The 25322-nt window shown below is 42.1% G+C and overlaps 2 long non-coding RNA genes across 2 annotated transcripts; both read left to right on the top strand.

Moving 5' to 3' along the window:
* The first annotated feature begins 1251 nt into the window (after nucleotides 1–1251).
* LOC147652096 (uncharacterized) lies at nucleotides 1252–9766 on the top strand. Its single transcript, XR_015289625.1, has 2 exons — nucleotides 1252–1793; nucleotides 2095–9766. It is a non-coding gene; the product is annotated as an uncharacterized LOC147652096 (long non-coding RNA).
* Nucleotides 9767–11892: 2126 nt separating this feature from the next.
* Nucleotides 11893–19342, top strand: LOC147652095 (uncharacterized). Its single transcript, XR_015289626.1, has 2 exons — nucleotides 11893–15695; nucleotides 17053–19342. It is a non-coding gene; the product is annotated as an uncharacterized LOC147652095 (long non-coding RNA).
* Nucleotides 19343–25322: the final 5980 nt, after the last annotated feature.

Genomic DNA, 25322 nt, shown 5'->3' with positions numbered 1-25322 from the left:
TACAAAAGCCTGGGCAAGATTTTAACTCTTTCATTACCCAGATGAGACTTGCGGATTAATCTTTTTATCCAGAGAGAAAAAAAGAGAGTGATCAACATGAAAAGAGACTTTATAAGCTACCAGTGACAGGAAAGAAAAGAAGCTTCAGGAAAGGTAGAGAATTAAGAAGATGCTTTAATTAAGCTGAAATATCTCTCTGTTAAAACTATGGAGATGGACAATGAAGTCCTGAAAAGAACTCCTTTAATTCATGATACAAGATCTAGAGAGGAATAGTGTTCAAAGTGTAAATTTGAGTAAAAAGTAGAGTAATTATGGTATAGTGAAGTGCTGGGAGATTTGAAGCCTTGAGAGGCAATGAGAAAACTGTTTTCTGGTGAAGCTCACAGAAACAGATGAAGAAGACTTTTTTGCCTTTGAATAACTTATCCTTAAAAATGCTATCTCTAGACTCATGGCCCATACACACTTCAGAGTGATGTGAAAATGGGAGGAGTGAACTCTAATAATAGCAGCTCTGAGCAGCTAACATTAGGGCAATAGAAAACTATAACAAAAATAGTTTTCTTGTGAGAAACTCCATAAATTAACAGGAAGAAACTTCTGTTTCTCTATAAAGACTGGTGAAAAGACTGTAGCAAGAATTGGGACTGTTTTAACCATCAAAGTTCCAGAGTTTTTGTCTCTGTTGTCATGTGAATAAGGAAATAGTGGGTAGATAGGGGATGGAAAGGTTTTTCTGGAGGTTTATTCTGGTGTTCTTATTATTGTAGTTTGTCAATAAACTTTCTTTGTTTTTTTCCCGTTTAAGTTGTATGCCTGTTTTGCTCTTGTTCTAATCCATATCTCACAGCAAGAAGTAAGTAATTTTCTTAGTTATTAGTTTAAAACCACGACACAGATCCTGCAGGTGTATCACGCATGAAGGTTCAAAGAATGCCTACTAAGGAGAGCCTGGAAGTCCCAGCCTCAACCTAGAGAAGTCCCCTGGACCCGGTGCTCAGTGTGTGGAGCTGGCAGCTGTGGCCCCTGCCCAGTGCTGCACGCAGGGGCTCCAGCCTGCGCCCCACACACCGCTCCCTTCCCTGGGCCGCACGGCTTCTTCTCCAGGCTCCTGTGGCCCTGAGCCGGCTGCTGATGGAGCCCCGAGACACTGGGGCTGCGGGGCGGGCCGGCACCGCGGCTCCCCGGGCAGCAGCCGGCCCTCTGCCCCCTCCAGAGCCCGGCGCCAGCGGCTGCTGCCCGGTGCCTCAGGGCTGGGCGGGCACGGGAGGCCCGGGCTGGCTGCAGGCAGCGCCCGGCCGAGGGGCAGAGCCCGCGCCAACCCTTCCCTCCTGCCGCTCTCTGCAGCTGGCACAGGACGAGAGCCGAGCGGCCGAGTACCTGCACCAGGCCCTGCCGTACCTGCAGAACCCACAGGAGCCCCTGCGAGCAGCGGCCATCAGGTTCATGGGTGAGCCACAAGCCCGGGCTCCCTCCCCGCCCCGCCGCAGCTCGGCCCCGGCCCCAGCTGCTGCTGTCCCGGCAGCGGCAGCCGGGCCCGGCGCCCTGGAGCCCTGGCTGGCCTCGGGGCTGCTGCTGCCGGCCTCTGGCAGCCGTGCCCTTGGGCTGAGTCAGGATGCGGCAAGGGCTGGGGCTGAGCCCTGCCGGGGCGGGAGGGCTTGTGGCCCCAGGGCTGGCAGCACCGCTAGCAGGGAGCTGTGCCGCCGGGGCCCTGACAGGCTCTGCGTTCTCAGAGATGGTCGAGGTGCCCATGAGGGGGCAGAAGAAAGATCTTCAGGCCTTCAGTAAGGGTGAGTGAGGGCTGTCCGCGGGGCCTGGCGCGGGGAGCTGCAATCTCTGCCCCTGCAATGGAGGGCTTCGCTACCTGTGTGGACAAGGGGTGGTGTGGGCAGAGCCCACGGAGATTTCAGGGACGCGGGGCTGTGGTTTGGGGGGGTGCGGATTTTTGACCAGGACCTTGCTGCTGATCCCGTTGGCCCCTTCCCTCTTGTGACCCTGGCAAGAGCCAGCTGGGATGGCCCTGGCAGGACTTTCTCCTAGGATTCCCACAGATCCGGGCTCTGACTGTGGCTGTGTTCCCCTCTCTTCCAGCCTTTCGAGCCCTAAGGAGGAATGACAGCCCTTCCCAAACAAACAGTAGTTCAGCTGATATTCAGTGAAAGAGCTGCAGAAGTACGCTCATCTGCCGGCTCAGAAGAACCAGTGTTCATTGAAGGCCTCCAGGTACCATGGAAGATGAGAATACCTTGATACCAGAAGAGACCAGCTGGAGCTCCAGGCACAGCTAATGATTGGCACAGCTGAGCCTGTGGGAAGCTCGTGTGGCTTCAGCCCTCTCCCTGCCTGTAGATAGTTCCCTCCTTGCAGCCCTCAGACACTGCCCATACCCTCTTTTTCCCCTCCCTTTTGACAGCTCCCTCCCTGCAGCCCTCAGACTGTGCCACCCCCTTTTTTGCCTCTCAGCTCATCGCTTTCCTTTGCCTTCCATCAAGAAACAGTTTTTCACTTAAGCTGCCTGTCTGTGGAGCTGAAGGGTCACAAATCCTGAGCCCTGTGACACACAGGCCCCTCCCGCCTTTGTCTCCTGCGTTGTGTTTTGTGCAGAGGCGCAGAGGAACGAGCGCAGATCAGGCTGGAAAGGTCCCTGTGCTGAAGGTCCAGTTCCACAGCATTGTGGAGTTAAAGGTCTTGCTGAGCACCCTGAGCCCTGGATTTTGGAAGAGCCAAGCTGAGTATGCCCTGAAGCTGGCTGTGAGGGATTCTGTGGCAAGCATCCACAGAGGGCAAAGGAGCTTAGAATGCCTGAGGCTTTCAAGAATAGCTTCCTGAAAGCACAGCAATGCTCCATCCCTGCTCAGGATCAGGAAGAGGGCAGAACCAGAAAGCATCTGGGCTTAACAGGGAGCTGTGGGTGTGCCTAAGAGCAAATGAAGCAGCAGCACAGTGGCCGAGACTGGGACACACAGCCGTGCCGGGGTCCGGAGCGCTGTCAGGCAGTGCCGGGATCCCGGGTTTGGTTCTGGGCCCCACAACTGAGGAATCGCAGCCCCTGCCTCAGAGCCTGTCAGAAAGCCAAGCAAGTGAGACCAGAGGGAGGGCATCCTTCCAGTCTCTCTTGGGAGCTCCTGCTCCTTCTTCCTCCGCCTGTGTTTGGGCTCTGCTGTTACAAACGGAGACAAGTTTAGACAAGTTCTGCTTTTGTCTCAGCTTTGTGGCAGCAGCTCATTTTGAGACAGCCTGCACCCCAAATGTCTCTCATGCACAAGTTCTTAAGAATGGCTGATTAGGTTTATTACAAAATTAGTTCTTTATAGAATTGACAAAGGATTAACAGACATAAGACTTTAAATAGACTACTTAGTACATAGGTGTATTTGTTTTGGTTTGGTAGGTAAATTTGGGAGAAAACTTCTAATGGGCCCCCCCCCGGGAAGTAAATTCACGTGGCTTCTTTTTCTCACTTTTTAACTGGTTCAGGAAGAGATTTTTTTGAGAGAAGTGGCAAGAAATTGTTTATTTAATAGGCACAGTACTATTCAGTACAAGAATGAACAATATTAGATTATAAAACTTTATTGTTTTAAAGAGATGATAAAATTTAGAGGTTTGTGGTTTTTTTGTGGGCGTTTGCTCTGTTTTTAATTTCTTTGGCGTTGGAAAATGTTGTTGCTCAGGTTGGGCTCTCGGTGGTTTACAGGTGCAAGCTCTTGGTGCTCTTCTGAGTTTTCAGTTCAGAGCAGGTTTGATCTGTTTAAGGAAAAGGGAAAGAAAACCGTTCAGGAAGAGTTTACTGTTCTGGCTAGTTGGAAAAGTCAAGGCGATCTGTTTCTTGTTGTTTGTTTGTGTTGTAGTTAAAACTTCTTTTCAGGATGTGGGGGAGTAAGTACAGTTTCTGATAACAGACTCGGTGTTTTTTTTACTTACTTTTACTTTTAGATGAAATTTTAAGATTACAAAACTTGTGTCTGGGTTAGATGGACGAATGGGGATGCAATTTAACATGATAATTAACTTAGGACATTCTACTTTTTATCTCTATATCGTCAACTTACTGTTAAAACTAATATTTTAACTGCACACATATACATAGATAAAAACTTTTCTTCTGTTTTACTCAAAAAATGCAAGTAATAGATTTATCATGTTCTTGTTACGTCTTACACTAAGTTATTGAATTTAGGCTTTACGCTGGAGAGCTGTAGGATTTTTCACTTTCTTATTTTACTCACTTAAAACACTATTTTTTATTTGCTCATACTTTTAACACTTACACATTTCTTTTTATTTCATGTTTGCGTGGTTTAATGTACAGATAATGGTAGTAGTTTTTTACTTAATGATTAGGTCTTTTTGAGGTATACATCGTGTTGTTTTATTTTTCTGCATTATTTACTATGTATAATTTGGTCTTGTTATGGGTTGTAGTATGAGGCACAGGGTAGGTTTTTAACTCTTTTGTGGTGGTTGTTACTATTGTGAGCATGTAGCGCTTGCCTTGGCGGGTTTGGGGTAGTGTGATGTAGTCAATTTGTTAGGTTTTTTCATACTTGTATTTGGATTATTGCTTATTGTACTAGAGGGGTTTTAATTGCTTGGCTTGTTTGATTGTAGCACACATCTTACAGTCATGAAGAACTTGAGAAATGTTGTTTATGGTTAAATTTACATTTTGGTCTTGTGCTCACTTATAGGTGGCATTTTTACTTTGATGATTTGAGGTATTATGAGCTTTTTGGGCTAGGAATAACTTTTTATGTCTTTAATTTAAATTTATTTTTGACACTTGTATTTTTGCAGCTTGATTTACTTGCTTATTATTTTGGTGGTTTTTGTTAGTTTTATTTTTGGGGATATGGGCATTTATGTGGCAGATTTTTATTGGTAGTTTTTTTATTTTGGTAGTAATATTTTTTTACTTTTTAGCAGCTCAAATTGGTTTTCTTTTACGCTGCTAATTAGCTTTTTTTTACTTTTTTAACTATCTTCACAGAGCATTGGCTACTATTTATGAATTTGGGTAGAGGTAGAGCTTTGGTTACTTTTTTCTTTCAGCAATATTTAAAGCTAGTTGACCAGCTTTGAGTTTTGCAAGTTGACTTGATTTCCTTTTTGTTTTAGTGTTTTTTGTGATTTTTCATGTGGGGTTTTATACAGTTGCTTTTTACTTTTGGTTTATTTTTATGATGTGATAGGAATTATCAGTGGAAAGAGCGTAGCATGGTTTTTTTGTTGGTAGCTGGTTATATGGTGGAGTTTTTTCAGCTTTTGTTATTTTTTTTGTTCTTTATCTGTGGGACTAAAATTTTCATTTTTAGGCTAGTTTGTAATTATTTTTAAAATTTCAGGGTGATTCAGTTTATTAATATGGGCATGTTGTGTGATAAGAGCAATCTACTTGCTTCATGTGGTATTGCTTGTATGATGGGTGGAGGAAACTTTTTTTGAACATTTATTTTAGTATTGGTAGTTGGGGTGTTAGGGAGGAATTGTGCTTTAGTGCTAATTACTTTTGAGGCAGCTTGGACTTTTTTCTAGGTTGCTAAGATTTTATATTTTGTTGGGGTGTAATTGGCTTCAGATCTTTTGTAACTTTGACTTTAAAATCTTAATGGTCGGTTTTGAGTTTTACTAGACAGTTTTTGTAAAAGGCTTCAGGACAGACTGTGGTTCTTGGTTGTAGAGTAGAGTACATTTTTTACATTTGGTCTTGTTTTGATTGGGCTAAGGGTTACTGCATGAGCGATTTCTTGTTTGATTTGAACAAAGGTTTGTTGTTGCTCAGGGCTCTTGCGGAAATTATTTTTTTTCTGGGTGATTAGGTAAAGAGGGTTCACAATTTGACTATATTCAGGAATATGTATTTTCTAAAACTTTATGGCACTTAAGAAAGCTTGTGTTTCTTTTTTGTTAGTTGGTGGAGACATGGTTGTGGATTTGTTGATGACATTAGTAGGAATTTGATGCTGTTTATTTTGTTATTTTATTCTCAAGAAGTGAATTTCACGAGTTGGTCTTTTAACTTTGTTGTTTTTTGATGGTAAAATCAGCTTCTAGGAGGATTTGGATTATTTTTTCTCCTTTTTTAAACACTTTTGCTGCTGTGTTTTCTCACACAGTGATGTCACCTATGTACTGTAGATGTTCTGGAGCTTTATTTTTTTCTAGGGCAGCTTGGATCAGTTCATGGTAAATGGTGGGCTTGTGTTTCTACTTTTGGGGCAGTCAGTTTTAGTTGTACTGCACTCTTCTCTACGTGAAGCCAAATGGAGGCTTGCATATTGCTGCCAGGGGAATGGAGAAAAATGCATTGGTAATATCAATAGTGGTGTACTACTTTGCAGCTTTGGACTTTTGCTCATATTGGAGCTCCAGCATGCCTGGCACAGCAGTTCTCAGCTATGGAGTCACTTTATTTAATGTAAGATACTTCACAGTCAATTTTTAGTTTTTTTAGATTTATGTACAGGTCAAATGGGACTGTTGAAGGGTGAGTGGGTTTTGCTGACTATTCTTTGGCTTTTTAGTTTTCAGATCATTTTATGGATGGGGATTACAGCATTTCAAGTTGTTTTATATTGTCAGCAGTGTACTGTCGAGGTGGTAATTGGTACTTGTTGTTTTTTCACTTTTAGAAGTCTTACTGTAGATGGATTAGGTAAGGTGTTCAGTTGTTGGACACTTTCTGTTTCTGCAGTTGGAGTCTTTTTGGATTTTTGAAATACTCATTTTGGAGGTAGTTTATTCTTAAAATGCATGGGGCCTCCGGGCCTGTCACAATAGGGTGTTTCTTCCACTCACTTCTAGTTAGGTTCACATCTGTTTCTACGAAGGTAAAATCTTGCGATCTCTGTGTCACACCAGCAATAGAAACAGATTTTGCCCCCACAGGTTTTGATGGGATCAATGTGCACTGTGCACTAGTATTAACTAAAGCTTCGTATTTTTGTGGTTCTGATGTGCCAGGCCAACGAATCTACACAGTCTAAAAACCACAATTTTTCTTAGCTTCTACTTGGCTAGAGGCAGGCAGGGCTCCTCTAGGCTTGGTTATCTTTCTTTCTTTGGGTATATGTTTTGGAGGTTCTTTTAAGGGGATTGGACATGTTATTATCATTATACTTTGCAGTTTGGTTACGGGTAACTGAGCTGCTTTTTTTTTTGTGGAACTTCTTTTGTGACTTTTCCTTTAATTCACACACTTGTTGTGTCAGAGCTGCAGTAGATTTCTCATTTTATCTCTATGTTTTTTCTGCAATTACGCAGGAAGAACTACAGTTCAGTTCATGGGGTATACTTTCTCTCTCGATTTGGGGAACGTTTGTGTTGAGTACCAGGACTTTTGATCTGTACTGCTGAAATTTGGAGAAGGTCTTCTTTAATTTCATCTCTAAGTTTTTTGTGATTCTCTTCTATCTTATCTTTTAATTTCTGCAGACGTGTTTCTATAGTTGTGATTTTTGTATGTGTGGGGCTATGCACGGCATCTGCGTATGCTCGGAGGTTTTTTTGCTATATCTAGCACGCTCTTCTTCTTTTCATCTCGCTTTATCATTGTTAAAGCAGATGCATATTTTTGTGGCTTAAGTCGTACTAATTTTCGCTACATCATGGATGTACATGGCACTAAGTCTGGATTTTTAGTTGGTATGTCATTTGAAAAGATAATTTCTGCTACTGCCATTTCTTTCAGGTGTTGGATTTCTTGTTCGATGTTTTTTTACTGTGTTTGCTGCATGTAGAGATCATCTACACACAGATATCTTTGGGCTACACTTTCCAGGACCTGTGCCCAGAGACTGTGAGGGTTAGCTCCCCTCATCATTCTCTGGTCGATAACTGGATCGTGTGACAGGGATCTCAGATGCTTCACTTCAGTACCATCCAGAACTGTAGCCTCACCTGCTACAGACGGACTAACCAACTAATTATAGATTCATCAGGTCGTCAAGTGTAGTCCTTCCTTAGGGCACGAAGGTTTTTCAGAGAAAAGGACTAAATATTAGCTTTTGATTTTGTGCTAGTTGCTTTGACTCTTGATTTTATGTCAGGGGGTGCTGAGGGTCTTTTTCTTGCATTATCATCATCATCATCTATTGGTTGATCGGTTTTGTCTGTGCACTTTCTACTTTTTGTGTTAGTAGTAACAGCTGTTGGTTGAGGTTTGTTGTTTGGTTTAGCTATCGGCTTTGTAACTGGGAGGTTGGCTGCAGCTTGAGTAACTGGGGTAACTTGATTTATTTCTTTGTTCTTTTTGTCTTGTTTGCCGCTTTACAGTATTTAGCAATGTACGATAAGCATATGCTAGGGTTTAGTTTACTGTAATGATTTTTTTTTCTTTGGAATCATCATGACACTTTTCTTTTAGGTATTTTTCTACTTCAGCTGGATTCTGAATTTGTTCATGTGGAAAGTCTTAAACTATAGGGTTAGAAAATTGCTTCAGTATTTGGCTTATATTTTTCACACCACTCAGGATTTCTCACGCTTGGTTCAGGGGTTTTATCAGTCCCTCCAAAAATTTCAGCTCTCATTCTAGAGAGGTTGAAGACTGTATAGACGAAATTTGTCAGATTAAATGCTAGAAAGATGGTCTCTTTAACATTCAGGGGAAACTGAACACTCTCTAATAGTGATGTAAGAGATTCAGAGGAGAAGAAGGAAAGGAAAGGAAAGGTTGAAAAGCTTCATTTCTTGCTCTTCTTCTAACAAACTGGGTGCATAACCATACTTCTGAATCTTTTATACTTGGAACAGATTTTAGCACTTGAATCAACTTTTTAGAAATTATAATCACTAGGCTCAGCTATTTTAATTTGTGTTCCTCTATTGTAAAAGCTATGTGTTAGAGGTAATACTGGGGCTAGTTTTGGATAAGAAAATAAACTAAGGGATAATAAAGGTATTAAAACTTCAAAAAAGCCTAGTGACTAGAAACACATGAAGGTTTGCAGTTTAGAAGACCTTATTAATTGAAACAGCATGGTTGGATGGCTAGGGATTGTTTTATCTTGTCTCAATACAAAGTAATTGTCACTTCAGTACAATTAGTACAGGGTTTTTTCACTCTCTCATGCCCCACATTGGGCGCCAATGCGCCAATGAATGTATTTCTTTTGGTTTAGGGCAAATTTTGGGAGAAAACCTCCAATGGGCTCCACTCCAGGGAAGCAAACTCACATGGCTTCTTTCTCTTACCTCCCAACCAGTTTGGGAAGAGATTTTTTTGAGAGAACTGGAAAAAAACCTGTTTATTTAACAGGCACAGCACTACCCAGCACAAGAATGAACAATATCAGATTACAAAACTCTCGCCACTCTGAAGAGATGACAAAAATCAGAGGGTTTCTTTCTTGTGGGTGTTCGCTCTGTTTTCAATCTCTCTGGCGCTGGAAAATGCCGCTGCCCAGTCTGGGCTCTCGGTAGCCTATGGGTGCAAGCTCCCGGTGCTCCCCTGATTCCCCAGTTCAGAGCAGGTTCAAGGAAAAGGGAAAGAAAACAGTCCAGGAAGACCTCACTGCTCTGGCTAGTTGGAAAAGTCAAGGTGATCTGTGTCTTGCTGTTTGTCTGTGTTGTAATCAAAACTTCTTCTCAGGATGAGGGGGGAGCAAGTACAGTTTCTGATAACAGACTCGGTGCTTCTTTTCCATTCACTTTCGCTCTTAGATGAAATTTTAAGAATACAAAACTTGTGTCTGGGTTAGGTGGACAAATGGGGATACAATTTAACATCATAATCAACCCAGGCCAATAGGACAAAACAAAATGAGCCACTGCTAGATAAAAAATAGAGTGGACAATAAAAGGTACCTACATTACAGTTAGTGAGGAAAAGGTATAGATCAGGAATTAATGTGACTTCCATCTAATTGATGATGGAGTACACATAAAGTTCTGTCCCACAATTTCCTTTAAAGTATCTACGAAGATGCATCCGAACTTCAAGGCATCCTACACGTTTGCAGTGTGTGTAGAAGATTCTGCCTCTGTGAAAGTTTGTGTAGCTTCTATAGTTTGTAAAGTGAAGTGTCTGTCAGTCAGAAATTCCAGCTTATCTTCCCATGTCTTGTTCTCAAGGCAAGTTGTTCCTTACCAGCAGAGATGTTTATTGTATCCCATCTCTCTGGTGTCAGCAATAACTCTTTTAGTGGATTCCATCCGGCCTGGGTTAACTCACCTGTTCACGTGAGGGGCAGAATGTGGGGAATTACTGCACCTGCTGATAGAACTGATAAGCTCTTCTGTGGTAGGGGGGAAGTCCTGCCAGATTCCACCCCTGGACTGAAGGCCTTGGCTTTACCTCATGGTGTGGCAGCACAGGTACCTCTTGTCTCTGTGTTATAAAGGCATCCACCTTCATCTACGCATATACCATCATCGAGTAGTTGGATACACATTGATCTCCTCAGCTTCACTATTTCATTAAAAGATGGTAAACACTTTATTGGTATTGCTAAGAAGCACTTGCTGTGTCTTCAGTTTATGTCTTTTATATATTAGATTATGTAACATATACATATTTTGATTTAGTTATTCATATGTTTATATTTATATATATATATAAAGATTAGTAATAAACCAAGAGATTACAAAATACAGCATAAATTCAGAGTGTTCATGGTAGTTGGAGACAATCCAGTAAGTGACTTAACTTGTTTTGTTACCAGTCCATGTAAGTCAGGATGTTCCCCACACCTTGAGTTCTAAAATCATAGGAGGATGACATGCAGATCAGGAACAAAGATGAGTTTGTGGATGTAGTTTCTCTGTTGTAAGGATTGAAGAACTTTAACAGATGATCAGATGATCTTTTCACTTCCATTCACACTTCTTAGTCTAGCGTTCTTCTTGTTTAAGATATCAAGTGTTAGACAACCTTACAATCATTTAAGCACATCTATATGTGTGTTATAGAATAGTCTGGTTGTCTCAGTGGAATCAAAGACGTAATGAAACTCAGTTGTTTCTACCTGATTAGGATATTACTTCAGTTGGGAATTTTATGTCTTCTTTTGAAGAGGTAAGCAAAACTGATTCCATGGTCATATGGAAATTCAAGTTACATTAAAGGAGAAGTTTTTTCTACCCACTGTGACAATCAGGGGGAAGACCCAAGTATTCTAAAGCAATACTTGCAGAAAACTACAAAACATATACAAATGTTAAACAAAGCAATAAAAACGATCAAATTATTTGGTATTTCACTTGTATTAATTAAGATGTAATGTAATCAAGTTTATGTAGAATAGTTATTCATTCTTCTGATAGCTTGTGAGACAAAATGGTTATTGTCAGATTTAAACATCTTGTTCAATCCAATTTTACAAATTTGTAATAGAAAAAAATGTACGGAGCACTGATGTTAGAACTATGGTTATTACGCCGATGAGTTTTCTTAATGGCCACATTTAAATTTGGAACTTATGAGGTTACTCCATTAAATATATTTTCTCATTGGTTCTTTTGTATTTCCTGAAAGATTCTAGTGTTCCTTCCAATTTCTTTTAGATCAGTCTGTATTCGCAGAGTCTGATCTACACATAGGCAGCAACTGGTGCTGGTAGCTGTGGAAGCCAAAAGGAAATCCAAAGTTTATTGATTTTTTAAAATTACTTCTGGAAGACTGATAAATTCTTCTTTCGAGGTATTGATTGTATCTTCAGGCTTTGTTCATTTCTGGAAATTTGAGTTGTCTCTCCTTCTCAAAGGAGCATCACTTCAGCTGGGGAAAGACTTTTGGAGAATATGTTTGGTATGAGGTTCTCACCATTTGAATGCTTTCATGAAATGCCCTTTCAAGGGTCAGGTACAATTGTTGTATGTGAGTTTAGGAAAAACAACATGGTTAGTTTTGCTGGGATGGCTGATTAGCCATGCTGCATTACTGCAAACATTGGCCTGTAAGCCTAAAAATATAAAGAGTGCCATCATGGTCATTTTTGGTTACAGCAGAATCACTAGTTATTAGTTATTAGTCCCGCACGGTTTCTCTGTGTCCATCCCTGTGGTTTGATTCGCTGCTAGGGGTCCAGCAGCAGTAGTAGCATTCACAGCCGTGCAGGTTGTGAACAGTCCTTCTCGCTGCTGCTTGAGTGGTTCTTTGTCTCACCTCCAAGTCTTTCTTCTAGTCTTTTTTCTAGTGAGGGTATACTTAAGCATTCAAGGTTATTAGAGAAACCAAGACAACAGAATTTCAGCAATAATGGATATGTTTTTGGCACAGCGAGTTAACGGCAGCGGTTCCATCTCTGGCCTCCCGTCGCAAACACAGCGCTATGCTCACTGCTGCCAGACGGGGGCAGTGTAGGAGCGGCTTGCGAGGCTTCCTTGAGAAACAACTTCTCAAGTTTTGGGGGAAACCAAACTTGTACCGAGACAGGAGTGTCACTCTGCACAGAGTTTGGGACAGGGAGACTGGAAAACCAGTCAGCAGTTCTGAAACAGTAGCTTTTCCATCAGCATGTCTGCTTTTAGTGGCAACTGTCGGTTCAGATATCATCTCCACCTGTTAGCGTGTACTAGGAACAGATGTATTTAGAAGTCCAGTAGAAATTGTCTGGCCAGTTGACCAGAGTGTTTTGTTACTTTTGATATGTGGGGGTTGTGCCAGGTCTGGGGTTTTGTTTAAGCCTCAGCTGGCACTGGGGACTCTGTAAGAATACTGTTCCACACAGATCAATTGCTTGTCTCTGCTCTGTGTGGCAAAACCCAGAGTTTCCAATATGCCCTAATTTACAGTGTAACCATTTATCAAATTGGTATCACTGTTGTGGATCAGTTTTTATCTTTCTGATTTTTATCAGCTGATCCACTTTATCATTCTATTATATCTGTAAAATCTGTCATTCACATGGCTTTTAACCCATCCTATATAGATTTGTTAGGATTGAGTCTGTAAAATCAACCATTCAAATCCTGCCTTTGCCAAACCTCTTTTCCATTCACTTGCCAATGAACATTTCCACTGACAAAATCACTGTGTGGCACCAGCCCAGATTGCGTAAGAATTACCGTACACCATCCTTGCTTTCTCTTTTATTGCCAATAAGAGTCTTCTAACTCTCTTACCTATGTACCTTTTGATTCCTTCTACCAATTCCATTCCTGTTTTAGGAGTAACAGCTCTATACTTTTACCATCAATGTGTTTGGCTGAGGTATCAGTGAACAAGACATCTCCAGGTTCGGAGTTTGCAGTAAATGCAGGGTTATTCATTATTGCTTCGCTGGGTGGTGGTGGGATGCAGAGACCCCAGACCTCACAGCTTCAATAGTGATTTCTGCTCTTAGCCTTTGGCAAGGCTGTTGTGAATGAATTCAGCTTGTCAGAGTGATGCTGGAGTGAGCAGATGGGGCTTCTTATCTGATCTCTCGAGTGCTTTAAATCCAGCTCTTTGCCCCAAGAAATCTACGAAGGAATGCCAGGAGGCTTACAGAGAGAGTGACCTTTTATGCTCTGTAGGTCAGGGTGGTTCCAAGGAGATAACCAATGGCAAACATAAAATTAACATGAAACAGGAAACCTGCTGGGGGCAGGTGGCTCCTAAAGGTTCTCTTCCCTCTACAGAAGGACGGCAGTATCGCTGGCTGGTTCACTGTCCCCCACAATTCATTATAGGGTTAGCTTTTCTAATGTTAATGTGTCTGGAATGGGGAGAGGGATGAGTGTGTGTTCTTTCTGCCCCCCCAGCCCAATACCCTGCACCTTTTGGAAGGTTTCACAATATTTTCTGCTTGCTAGTGTCAGGAAAATTAGTCCAAACACCAGCAGGTTTTTTGTCTAAAAAGGAGACAGAGGAGTCCTATAACTTTATTGGAATGAAAGGAGAGGCCATGGGGTATTTCTCCTGGGGTCTCTCAAATTTTTGGAGGACACAGCCTCCTCTTTATCCTGATTTCCCTTTCTCTTTCCCCATTGGCTGAGGTACTTGAGAGGTACAGGCTTCCTGAAATGCCTAATACTGAAGACTCCCTTCTAATGTATACCCTCCCCTTTTCTTTTCCTTGTGTCAATCACTGGAATTCCTATAGAATTTATAATTCTTGCCATTGTTTCTCTTATCTCTCAGCATCTAACTTTATTTATGAGCAGACCTGCAGTTTGTTTGTAAAGACCAATCCCTCTCACTCCTTTCATCAATCAGTGGAATCTTTCCCATTGTTTCTTTACCTCTCAGTATCTAGTTTTATTTACCAGCAGCCCCACAGGTTGATTGTAAAGATAGATCTCTCTTATTCCTTTCAATCCCTCCTCTTTCATTTTCTAAATAATTGTCTTTACAAACTTTAGTTATCATTGACTTAATTTTCTGTTCCTGGATCATTTTTGGTTTTGCAATTATTTGCAGTGACATAACTTTTTCTCCTTTTGTAGCCATTTCTGGATCTGTAGTCATGGCTCCTCCCTGCATCCCTTTGAGCACATGTTGAGTAAGTTGCACAAAGCCAGGGATCATGCGTGGTAAAAAGATGAGACTTGCTACAGCTCACAAGAGGGGAAGAAGCATTTGTTTAACCCATAGTTCACTAGGTAACCATGAAAATACATCCCATTCCAATCCTTTCCAGTTTTGGGCTGGTACATGAGGTAACTTATTCTTTTTGTTATTTGTTTCACTACTGTTTTATTGTCATCTATTTGCAAGCAGCAGTTTGAGTAATTTAATCATTTTTACACACTCCCCTTCTTCTGCTAATAGATAAACTCAAAGATAAAGTCCAATCAGAAATATTTTTTCCCACATATAAACCTCTTGTTCTATTTAGGCAATTAATGTCTCTTTCAGAAGAATAAAGTCAACATGGACTTCTTTCTTCACCCTAAAATCTCATTCTATAATGGACTTTGCTCAGGATGTTGACTCACCATTTAGGTTCAACTGGGCTGGCCACCCATGGCCACTCTTCAGACCTCCCTGGTCCTCTGCAGCCCCAACAATTGCTAAAGTTAAAGGTTTTTGCTATTTCTTTTCTTAGGATTCAAAAAATATTCTCTGAATTCTGGCTCAAAATTAACTGATAATAGAAAGGTAAGATTATGAAGAAAAACATTCTTGTGGTGTAATATAATCTCCTAATCTAATTTTCCTGTTGTCTTCCACACCCCCTGTGGTGAATGAAGGCACAGAAACCACTTAACATAAAGAAAACAATGACAGCAAGTATTAGCCCTGCAGTGACTGGAGATTCTAAAGGAGGGATGCCCACACAGACAATTTCAGCAGACAGTCTGTGGGTAGGCTGTAGGAGTCTGGGCTGCGTTAGAACAAATTGGAAAATAAAGAGAAACAGTTAAGAACAAAGACAAGGTTATCTGACATGGAAGGAACAAGTCAGGGTCAGTAAAAGAACATAAAGTAAGAGCTGACAGGATGAGAAAAAGAGAAAATTAAATAACTTGTGTTCTGATATATGTAAATGTAGTTATCCAATAATATGCTTATAAAAGCGTGTGAACAATACATGCAGCCACTTGTAGAGGAGATAATTATGTGTACAGATTGGTATACAGTATAAATGTAACCCAACTTAGAAAATAAACCAACGATCCGATCATCGTATTGGTGCTGTGCTGTTCCTGTTCCCACATGATGAAATGAAGACCCCGGGAAACTGGTGACCCCGAGACACAATCAAGCGTCGCTGTTGGGAGCAGAAGCTGGAGAAGGCGGGGGCTGTCGGCCGGCGTTACCGGAGGTAAGCCGGGCTGCCCGAGAGAGGCAGGAATGGATCCGCGCTAAGCCAGAAAGAAAGGATCAGATATCGACAGCATGGGAGTCGCTGTATCAGGGATAGAAAAGGCTGCTATTAAAAGCTTGTTGCAGCTTACAGGAAAAACAGAGACGAAGATCAAGGAAGGGGATTTGGCTGCATTGCTTCTCTGGTGTAGAAAACAAGCTTTCATTGTAAATGCTGATCCGCTTTATGATACAGCTACATAGACTAATGTTGGTGCAGAACGTGGGGAATCTGTTCAAACAAGGGACAAAGAAGCTGGAAAGTTGGTATCTACCCATCGTACTCTAAGGCTAATGGTAGAAACAATGAAAGGCCAGGCTTGTGTTGCAGCAGCTGCTGCTCAGGCTTTTGTAGCAGCTGAAAAAGATAGAAAAAATTACAAAGAAGAAAATAATTTCTTGAAAACCAATGATATTATTACCGCAAAAACTGTGTGTCCGGTATCCGAGAGAGAATTTTGGGGAGGAAGGGAAATTGATATAGATCTGTGATAAATGGAATTGATTCATGTTAACTAAATTGTAACTATTTGGAAAGTTATTATTAGAAGCAATCAAAGGAATTAGTGTTCCAAGGCAGATGTACCCCTTTACACATGTTACATGTTAAAATTAAGGTACAGTTTTGAGATAAGTAATGTCCCAAGATGAAATCAACCTTGAGATGGATAAAGTTGGAACGACTTTAGGCATAGAGCCTGAAAATTATAAAATGTAAGACTAATTGGTGGAACACAATGCTTACTTACATAACACAACGCTTAGTACGCACACACAACCTGTAAGGTTATCCAGAGGACAATGAGGATGAGTGTGAGCCTTCATCCAAAAGCCCACCAAAAGAAGACTAAAGACCCCCTAGCAACAAGTGAGGCATGAGCCATGAGGAATAGCGACATAAAGTCAAAGAATGGGAAATAGGAGGAAACTTACGGGAAACATTAATGAATATGTATAAGCATACAGTATAGAAGTTTAGTTTGAAGTGCTTTGTTTTGTACGTGAGACAGGTTGAGAAGCCCTCCCCATACCCCGGCTGGTTTTGCTTATGCCTTAACCATATTCAATCACTGGCAAGCTATATTCACATATAGATATATAGATATAGATATCTGAATATATTTACTAAATGGTACTCTTTTACTAAATTGTATTTCTTTTATATCAAATTGTTCTTCACTAAATTGTATTCTTTTACTAAATTGAATTCTTGTATTCAATTCACTCAATTGTATCTTTTTTTTTTTTTTTGGTTATTAAATTGCTATCAATTAAATAGACCTAGTTGTCTGAAATTCTAATTTCATTTATAACAGATCCACAGTGCCTCAGTCTTTTCCCTCAGTACCATCATTGCCTGATATGCCTGGTATGCCTGCACATCCTTCACCTTTTCAGTCAGCCCCACCTGCTCCATCAGAACAGCAAATTAATCCATCTCAAGTGTCACTTCCTGTGGAAACTGATGAAACACTTCACCCTAAACTTCAGCCTGAGCAACTTGTTATTTGTTGCATAAACAAGAAAAGGCAATGTCTGAACTTTTGTATCACATGCAAAGGTTAGATAGGCGATCCTCAAAACGGGCCATTCAGGATGCACACCAAAAAGCCCATCGAGCTGTTAGGGATGGTTTAAAAGCAGTTGAAGACAAGGTTTGTGGACCAGAAACAGAAGGTGTTGCTAAAGGGCAGAGAGAGCCTGAAAAAATTCTTGTAAGACTCAAATTACTGAAGAGATGCTGCAAGCTGAAGAGAGATGAACTAGAAGATGCATAAAACAAACATAAGAGGAAAGAGAAATGTGTCCAGAGGAAGCTAATAATTTCCTACTGTCATGAGGTAGCTTTACCTTTAAGACAGCTTAGAAAGAGGGGAAGTTGAAGCTGCTGGTGGCTGATGGGAGTTTTTTCCTCCTGACCAATTATCAGTCATTTCCAAGAATTGACAGCAGATCTGACCATTAAAAAGTGAATTCAACTTGTAAACACCTCCTTAAGAAGTACAGACAGAATTCTCTTATGCTCTTTGGTTTCCGGCTTCTGAGGAGGTAACAAGGCTCTGTCTCGGCCTCCTCCCCGCCCTCTCCAGGCCGACAAGGCCGCGGGGTGGAGGGGGGGAGGGGGAAGAGAAGCAGCGCTGGTCAGCCGAGCTTGGTTTTTAGTTTTTGCTGCTAGACTGAAACTTAACACCATGAACTCTTGCAGTTTTCCTAAAGCTTTTAATTCTTTTACTACCTGGATAAACACACAGATTACTCCTTTTCTCAGAAAAACAGAGAAAGAGAGAGACAATCAACATAGAGAAGACATCATAGAACCACCAAAAACAGTGAAAAAAAGAGTTAAGTTTAAATAAGAAAGAGAGAATAAGGAGATGCTTTACAGCTGAAATATCTTCCTGTTAAAGCTATGGAGATGAACAATAATAGTATAAAAAGACTCCTTTAATTCATGATAAGAGTATTGAGAGGAATAAGATATTCAAAGTGTAACTTTTGAGCAAAAGAGAGAGAGTACTTGTAATACTGTGAGTTGCTGGAATTGAGTTGAGTGAAGATTTTGAAGCTTTGAGAGGCCAAGAGAAAACTGTTTTCCAGGAAGGCTTACAGAGACAGATGAAGAAGACTTCTGCCTTTGAATGACTTATCCTTAAAAATAAAATCCCTAAGCTCAGTGACCCATACACACCTTGGAGAGATGTGAAATGGGAGGAGAAAATCTGATGACATATTTCCGGGCAGCTGGCATCAGAGAAACAGAAAGCTATAACAGAAATAGTTTTCTTGTGAGAAACTCCATAGATTAGCAGAAGAAGACTTCTGTTTCTCTACAGAGACTGATGAAAAGACTCTAGAAGGAACTGGGGACTGTTTAAACACCAAAGTTCCAAAGTCTTTTCTCTCTATGTTGTCATGTGAACAAGGGAATGGTTGGGTAGTGGAAGAAAAAAGGGATTTCTGGAAGTTTATTTTAATTTTCTTATTCTTGTAGTTTTGTTAATAAACTTTCTTTATTCCTTTTAAGTTTTAAGCCTGTTTTGCTCTTGTTCTAATCCATATCTCACAGTAAGAAATAAGTAAGTTGTCTAGTAATTTCTTAGTTACTGCTTTAAAACCATGACAGCTTGCTAGGTTCGGTTTAAGGGGTTGGTGGCAAACAGTGATCATAGGAGCAATAATGTTACTGGTTGTATTTCTAAGTTTTATGCTGATTCTTCCTTGTTTGTTACAATGACTTCAACAAATGTTGCACAATTTAGTTACTCAAATTTTTAAGAAAAGAGGGGGAGATACAGAACTCTGGGCTGCATTAGAACAAATTGCAAAATGAAGAGAAAGAGTTAAGAACAAAGACAAGGTTGTCAGACACAGAAGGAACAAGTCGTGGTCCATAAAAGAACATAAAGAACTAACAGGATGAGAAAAAGAGAAAATTAAATAAATTCTTGTCTGATATATGTAAATGTAGTTATCCAATAATATGCTTATATAAGTGTGTGAACAGCACATGCAGCCAATTGTAGAGGAGATAATTATGTGTACAGATTGGTATACAGTATAAATGTAACCCAGTTTAGAAAATAAATGAACCATCTGATCATCGTATTGGTGCTGTGTCGTTCCTGTTCCTGCATGAAGAAATGAAGACCCCAGCAGTAGGCGATGTCAACGCCCTGGCTGCTGCTCTGGTCCCCTCCTGCAGAGTGTCAGTCACAGCCTCCCTGTGACTCCCTCCTTCTCCTCCAGCCGAGACGTCCAAATTTCTGGGGCTGCAGAGACCTTGACCCAAGTGTGATGGGTCCACCTGTGTTCAGCTGCCTTGACAGCTGTTTCTGTGGTCAGTGACACTTGGAAAGGTCCATGCCACTTGGCCACCAGTGGTGCTTTGTCCACTCCTTAACCAGCACTAAATCTCCTGGCTGGATAATATGAACAGAAAAGTGCAAAGGCAGCATTTGTGCTAACTGGGCTTCTTGTCAAAGAAGTTTCATGAGACACAGTGTCTTGGCCACATACTGGTTTAAATATACAGCTTCACGTCCCCACTGCACTGAAAATCAACAGGGCATGAATCCCAAACAATTCAAAGGGAAATAATAGAATATTCCCTCGGGTTTGGCTCTTCTTCTTGCCAAAGCTAATGTCAAAAGCTGTACCCATGGCATGTGGGAAATGGAAAAATAGAAACTTCCACAGATGCCAAAGGGTTCAATCTGCAGCCTTGGAAAGAGCTTGTGTTAATGTAATGATAAAGGTACACAAACATTAAGTAGAAAAATTATAATTTTATAAGTAAGAATAAAAATCTACAATTATTTATTTACAATTATTATTTATAAGTAAGAATAATAATCTATAATTATAAGTAAGAATATGTTTTGAGTAAGCAAGAAATAATATGAAATAAAATAGTATAAAGTTTGAATGGCAATAGTGTGATTTAGAGAGTAGGTTAGAGATCTAGAAGCTGTGATAGAGGTGTGTGGATGTGTATGTGACCTGTCAGCTTAGTGGCTAAGAGACAGTTGAAGTGCAGCAAAATTAAGCAAAGGTGAAAAGTTAATAAGTTAAAACAAATTTCATGTCAACTGCCTGTTGGACCAAAATGTGATATATTGCAGTGTGAAGAAGAAATTTGTGACTACCTTGAGCTATGGCTGACTTGTTGCTCCTCTCCAAATCTCACGCCTTGAGACTGATGCCTTATCTGGCTCACTTGAGCAATAAATCATCTCAAAGCATGGTAGTCCCATCCCTTGTTTTTCATCTCGACGATCTGGTGCTTCTGTGAAGGCGATCTCTAGGATCCAGAAAGACCCAGTGAACGTTATCCCTGGAATTAAGCTTTAGTCTGAGAAGAAGACTTCAAGGACCACCAAGAAGAGGTTGAAAAGAAGCCTATGCAGTCTCTCGCTCAACGAGAACAGCAGATGTGCTTGCTTTCATCTCTGGCCTTGATGAGTCAGGTGAGGACTGGGGAATTTAGGATGAGTGATCAAATTGCAAAGTAATAGAGGGATGTTTCTTATAAATAAAAAAATTGATAAAAAGTAATTATCCTACTAATCAAGGGTTAAGAAGCTTTCTCATTTGGATGCAGAGGAATTTGTTTGATATAGACCTTGAGACTGCTTTTAGAAACTTGCTGTGGAATGCTGTAGGAGGTCAGCTACCTTTGCTGCTTTTTCCATGCCTTTTGTTAATTAAGATCATTAACAAGCAATCTCCACAGGCTCTGAACCCTGAAATCTACCTGCATCCCAGCAGCAGCCATCTTTACCTCCCACTGCGGAGCGAGTGTTGCTGGCTCCAACACCCTTAGAGAGGGGGGAGGAGAGTCAGAGAGAAGAAATATCCAATGCTTTTAAATTGATCGTGGACATGCAGGGGCAAGATATTAACTCTGCCTTTGAAGAGGAGCCAGATTCAGACCGGTTTCCACTGGGGTACGGAGGGGGTTCCCCACCCTGCCTCATGTACAAAACAAAGCACTTCAAGCTAAACTTCTATACTGTATGCTAATACATATTCATTAATGTTTCCCATAAGTTTCCCCCTATTTGGAATTTTTCTGATTTGACGTCACTTTTCTTCACGGCGCATGCTTCACTTGTTGTTAGGGGGTCTTCAGTCTTCTTTTGGTAGTCTTTTGGTGAAGGCTTCTCCTCTTCCTCGTTGTCCTTTGGATAACCTTACAGGTTTGTGCGTGCGTACTAAGCGTTGTTATGTAAGTCTACTAATTAGTCTGATATTTACTGATTTTTAGGCCCAATGCCTAAAGTCATTTTAATTTTGTCCATCTCAAGGCCATTTTCATCTTGGGACATCACTTATCTTCCAAACTACATCCTGTACCTCAGTTTTAACATATAACATGTGTAAAGGGATGCATCTGCCTTGTAACACATTCTTTTGATTGCTTCTAGAAATAACTTGCCAAATAGTTACAATTCAGTTAGTACAAATCAATTCCATTTATTACAGTTATTATAGAATTGTACTGGTTGTTTTTTTTATGTCTTCCAATTAAATGTTTAATGGTTCTATAAACAAGATTATCAGTAGTGATAGGCATTGTCCCTATTTTTATGATCCTTTGCTCATTTATTTGTTTCTATTGATGCGTTATTTGTCAATTTACTAATCCCTTTTAAGTTTATCACTTTCAAAGGCCTCAAAGCAAATCCCCTTGCCAGCAGCATGCAGCATTGTACAAAGTATTTTTAACCTGCTCTAGAAGACTCGTAGCTTAACACCACGGCAACAGTGTGTACTAATGAAGAACTTTGCTGCCAAAAGCCACAGTTACCCCAATGACAGCAGACTGTGTGAGGAGAAGGTTTTACCAGCACCAATCAACAGAAACTATAGGAGTGGGACTACCAACAACAAGCTGAGGGGACAGAGATTATAAAAGGAGCTAGGAGATTGGAAGAACTGTCTTTTTAACAGTGGATTAGCTGCAGCAGAGGACCCGACACTGCAGGTTATGGTCTAAATCTCTTTTAGAGATAATTATATAAATTTGAGTGCAGATTAGCTGCATTCACTGCAGTGCTGCTGAGTTCATGCCTTGGGGCCAAATCACCCATTTGGCCAGAGGATTCCTCAATCCTCAGACCCAGGCCCTTTTTGGTTTTGTTCTTCTCTTTCCTCTCTTCTTTACTCCCTCTCCCATTATCCCTTCCTCCCCCTTGTTTTTTTTCCTTAATAAACACCCTAGTTTATTTGAACCCCCCCAAGTTGTGTCTTTTTCCTAACACCGTGACTGGACACTCCCCCTCCATCGGGAACACCCCTTTTGTCATGGATCCCAGCCCTCCCTCTCTCTCTGGTGTTGGTCCCCTGCCGTGATCCTACCCCTTCCAGTCCCCTCATCACTGGGACAGGAAGTGGAAATGACGGCGACCGGAAGGAGGCCATCTTGGCCTCCCCTGCCACCCATCACTCAGCGGCTCCGGTTTGCCCCAGGAAGCCCCGCGCAGTTATCCAGCACGCTCCATCCTCCTCGGCACATGAGAGCAGCGACTCCTCAGACCCCAACTCTACCGTCGGGTCTAAGGATTGCTGGGCCAGGACCCAGAGGGAAGCCACCTGGGACAGGGATTGGGAACTGGCCAACAAATCTCAGCCTTCCCTCTTGTCTGGAAACAGGAGAGAGGGGTTTTATGCTAGCCAATACGCTATGGGGAATTGAAAGAACTGTGTAAGGCGGCCAAAGAGCATGGGCAAAGATCTCGTTTCTTCAAGAACCTCCTGGAAACCACTTTCTCCATGCACACTCTGGTCCCCCATAACATAAAAAATATTACCAGCTGCCTCCTTTAGCAGCTGAGTATATGTTGTGGGAAAGGCAGTGGAAAAAGCATTTAAAAACTTTACTAGAGACATATGCAAAATATTTCAATCCACCCGATCTGTCGGTTGAATAATTAGTGGGAGAAGGTGACTTCCAGAAGCCCCAAGGTCAACTAGATAGCTTACCCAACCCACAGTGAACGACATTGCCACCGCAGTAAAAACATCTCTGCTCCCTACCCCCCATGACACAATCCCAACACAAAGTTTTGCAAACATTAAACAACGGGTAGATGAAACATTTATGAAGTTTGTTGACAGACTCAAAATAACCCTTGAAAGACAAATAGAAATCCCAGAGGCCAGGAAAGAGGTACTTAATTAAATGGCCATGGCAAACGCCAATCCTGAATGCAAGGCAATTTTGAGAAGCCTACCCCTTGACACTGAAGCAACAATTGAACAGATGGTAGAAGCCTGCGCCCGGCGTGTGTCATTTGGAAACACCATAGCACAGGAAGTGACCAAGGGTATTGTGGAAGGGGGACTGGGAGCATTTGCGTCAGTAGTAAGAAACAGTGATAGGTGTTTCTATTGTGGAGAGACTGGACATTTTTTTAAGGACTGTCCCCGGCAAAATACACCAACTGACTCCTGCAAGGACCATCCATGGCCACAACAATGCTAGCCTTACCAGCAGCTCCTGGGAAACTCCCCACAGAGCGTGAACCAGCCCCGCGCTATGACATCAAGTCAGAAGCCGTTCTGCCCCCCTCTGCCGGCCATTGCAGAGCAAAGGGAGAACCTGACACCTGCTCCGAGAGCTCCACAGCTGCCAGCGCATCTGGAGCAGACCCTGCATCCTGAGCGGTTCAGGTAGGAACCTGGCGCCAGCTGGTAAGCGACCTGTCAATTGACTCAACTGATGAGTGCTTCCGTAAGTTATCAACTGGGAAGTATGGGCCAGGGGACCGTCCTTGGGACATCTTAATTATCAGGGACCCGTTGAACTCTCCTGAACAAGTTTATGTCCTCCCTAAAATTCATACTGTATACCCAGGAGACAAAATTTTAGTCTCCCAGGCATGTACAGACCCTCCATTCTACCCATCCCAACAGACTCCTATCACACAGGCCTTTTTAGTGCCTCTACGTTATCCAGAACAGGTTCCCCTCAACCCCACCACTCTGTGGGTGCAGATTATGTGCTCCAACAAACCCATTGTGGGGCGCAGCCTGTTCTGTCAGAGGGAGAAGATCTGCCGCCCAGACATGCTGGACACCGGAGTGGATGTCACCATCATGGCCCACTCCGAGTGGCCAGCAGATTGGGAACCAGAGCCCATGGCAGGGATGATATCAGGGACTGGAGGTGTGACTGCAGCAAGAGAAATGTTGTAGTGGGAGGTTCTGAGGGCAAAATGGCCACCATTCAACCTTATGTGGTGAGGGCCTGGGGTGGGGACCTGTTTTCTCATGAGGGGCTTCACTATCAATCCCCAGTCGGGATTTTTAATTGGGACCACTGTTGAGCACGCAACACCTACCAGCCCTCGGCTCACCTGGAAACAAGACCATCCAGTGTGGGTCGACCTTTCTACCCGAAAGTTATGCACGCTGGAAGCCCCTGTGGAGGAGCAACTTTCCAAGGGCCACATCACGGAGACCAACAGCCCTTGGAACTTCCCTGTCTTTGTCTTGAAAAAGCCCAGCAAAGACAGGTGGAGGTTCTTCCACCACCTCAGAAAGATAAATGAGGCCATTGAGAACATGGGTCCCCTGCAGCCCGGCTTGCCCTCACCATCAGTGTTGCCCTGTGACTGGAAACTTGCAGTAATTGATATAAAAGACTGCTTTTTAAATATTCCCCTCCATCCGTCTCACTCTGCATTCTCTGTCCTCTCCTCTAACACACACGCCCCTCTAAAGCGCTACCACTGGCTTGTCCTCCTACAAGGGATGAAAAATTTACAAGGATATACCAGTGGTACGTGGCCCACACTCTGTCCCACATCAGGAGCCTGTTCCCAGAGGTGATAATACTCCATTACATGGATGATATCTTGGTCTGTGCCCCAGGTGACTCATACCTGAATGTGACTTGAATAAGACTATTAAGGCCAACGAGGAGGTTGGGTTCAAAATCTGCGAGGACAAGATCCAACGCACCTGCCCCTGGGCCTACCTGGGACTCTGGATCTGTGGGCAGACCATCGTGCCCCAGCAGCTTAAGATCAGGGATGACCCAAGGACACTGCATGATCTCCACCAACTCTGTACGTCCATT

This window comes from Cyanistes caeruleus, chromosome 7, assembly GCF_971803275.1.
Source record: "Cyanistes caeruleus chromosome 7, bCyaCae1.hap1.1, whole genome shotgun sequence".
Lineage (NCBI taxonomy): Eukaryota > Metazoa > Chordata > Aves > Passeriformes > Paridae > Cyanistes > Cyanistes caeruleus.
Note: the sequence above shows the minus strand (reverse complement) of the source record. Positions and strands in the feature narration are given on the sequence as shown.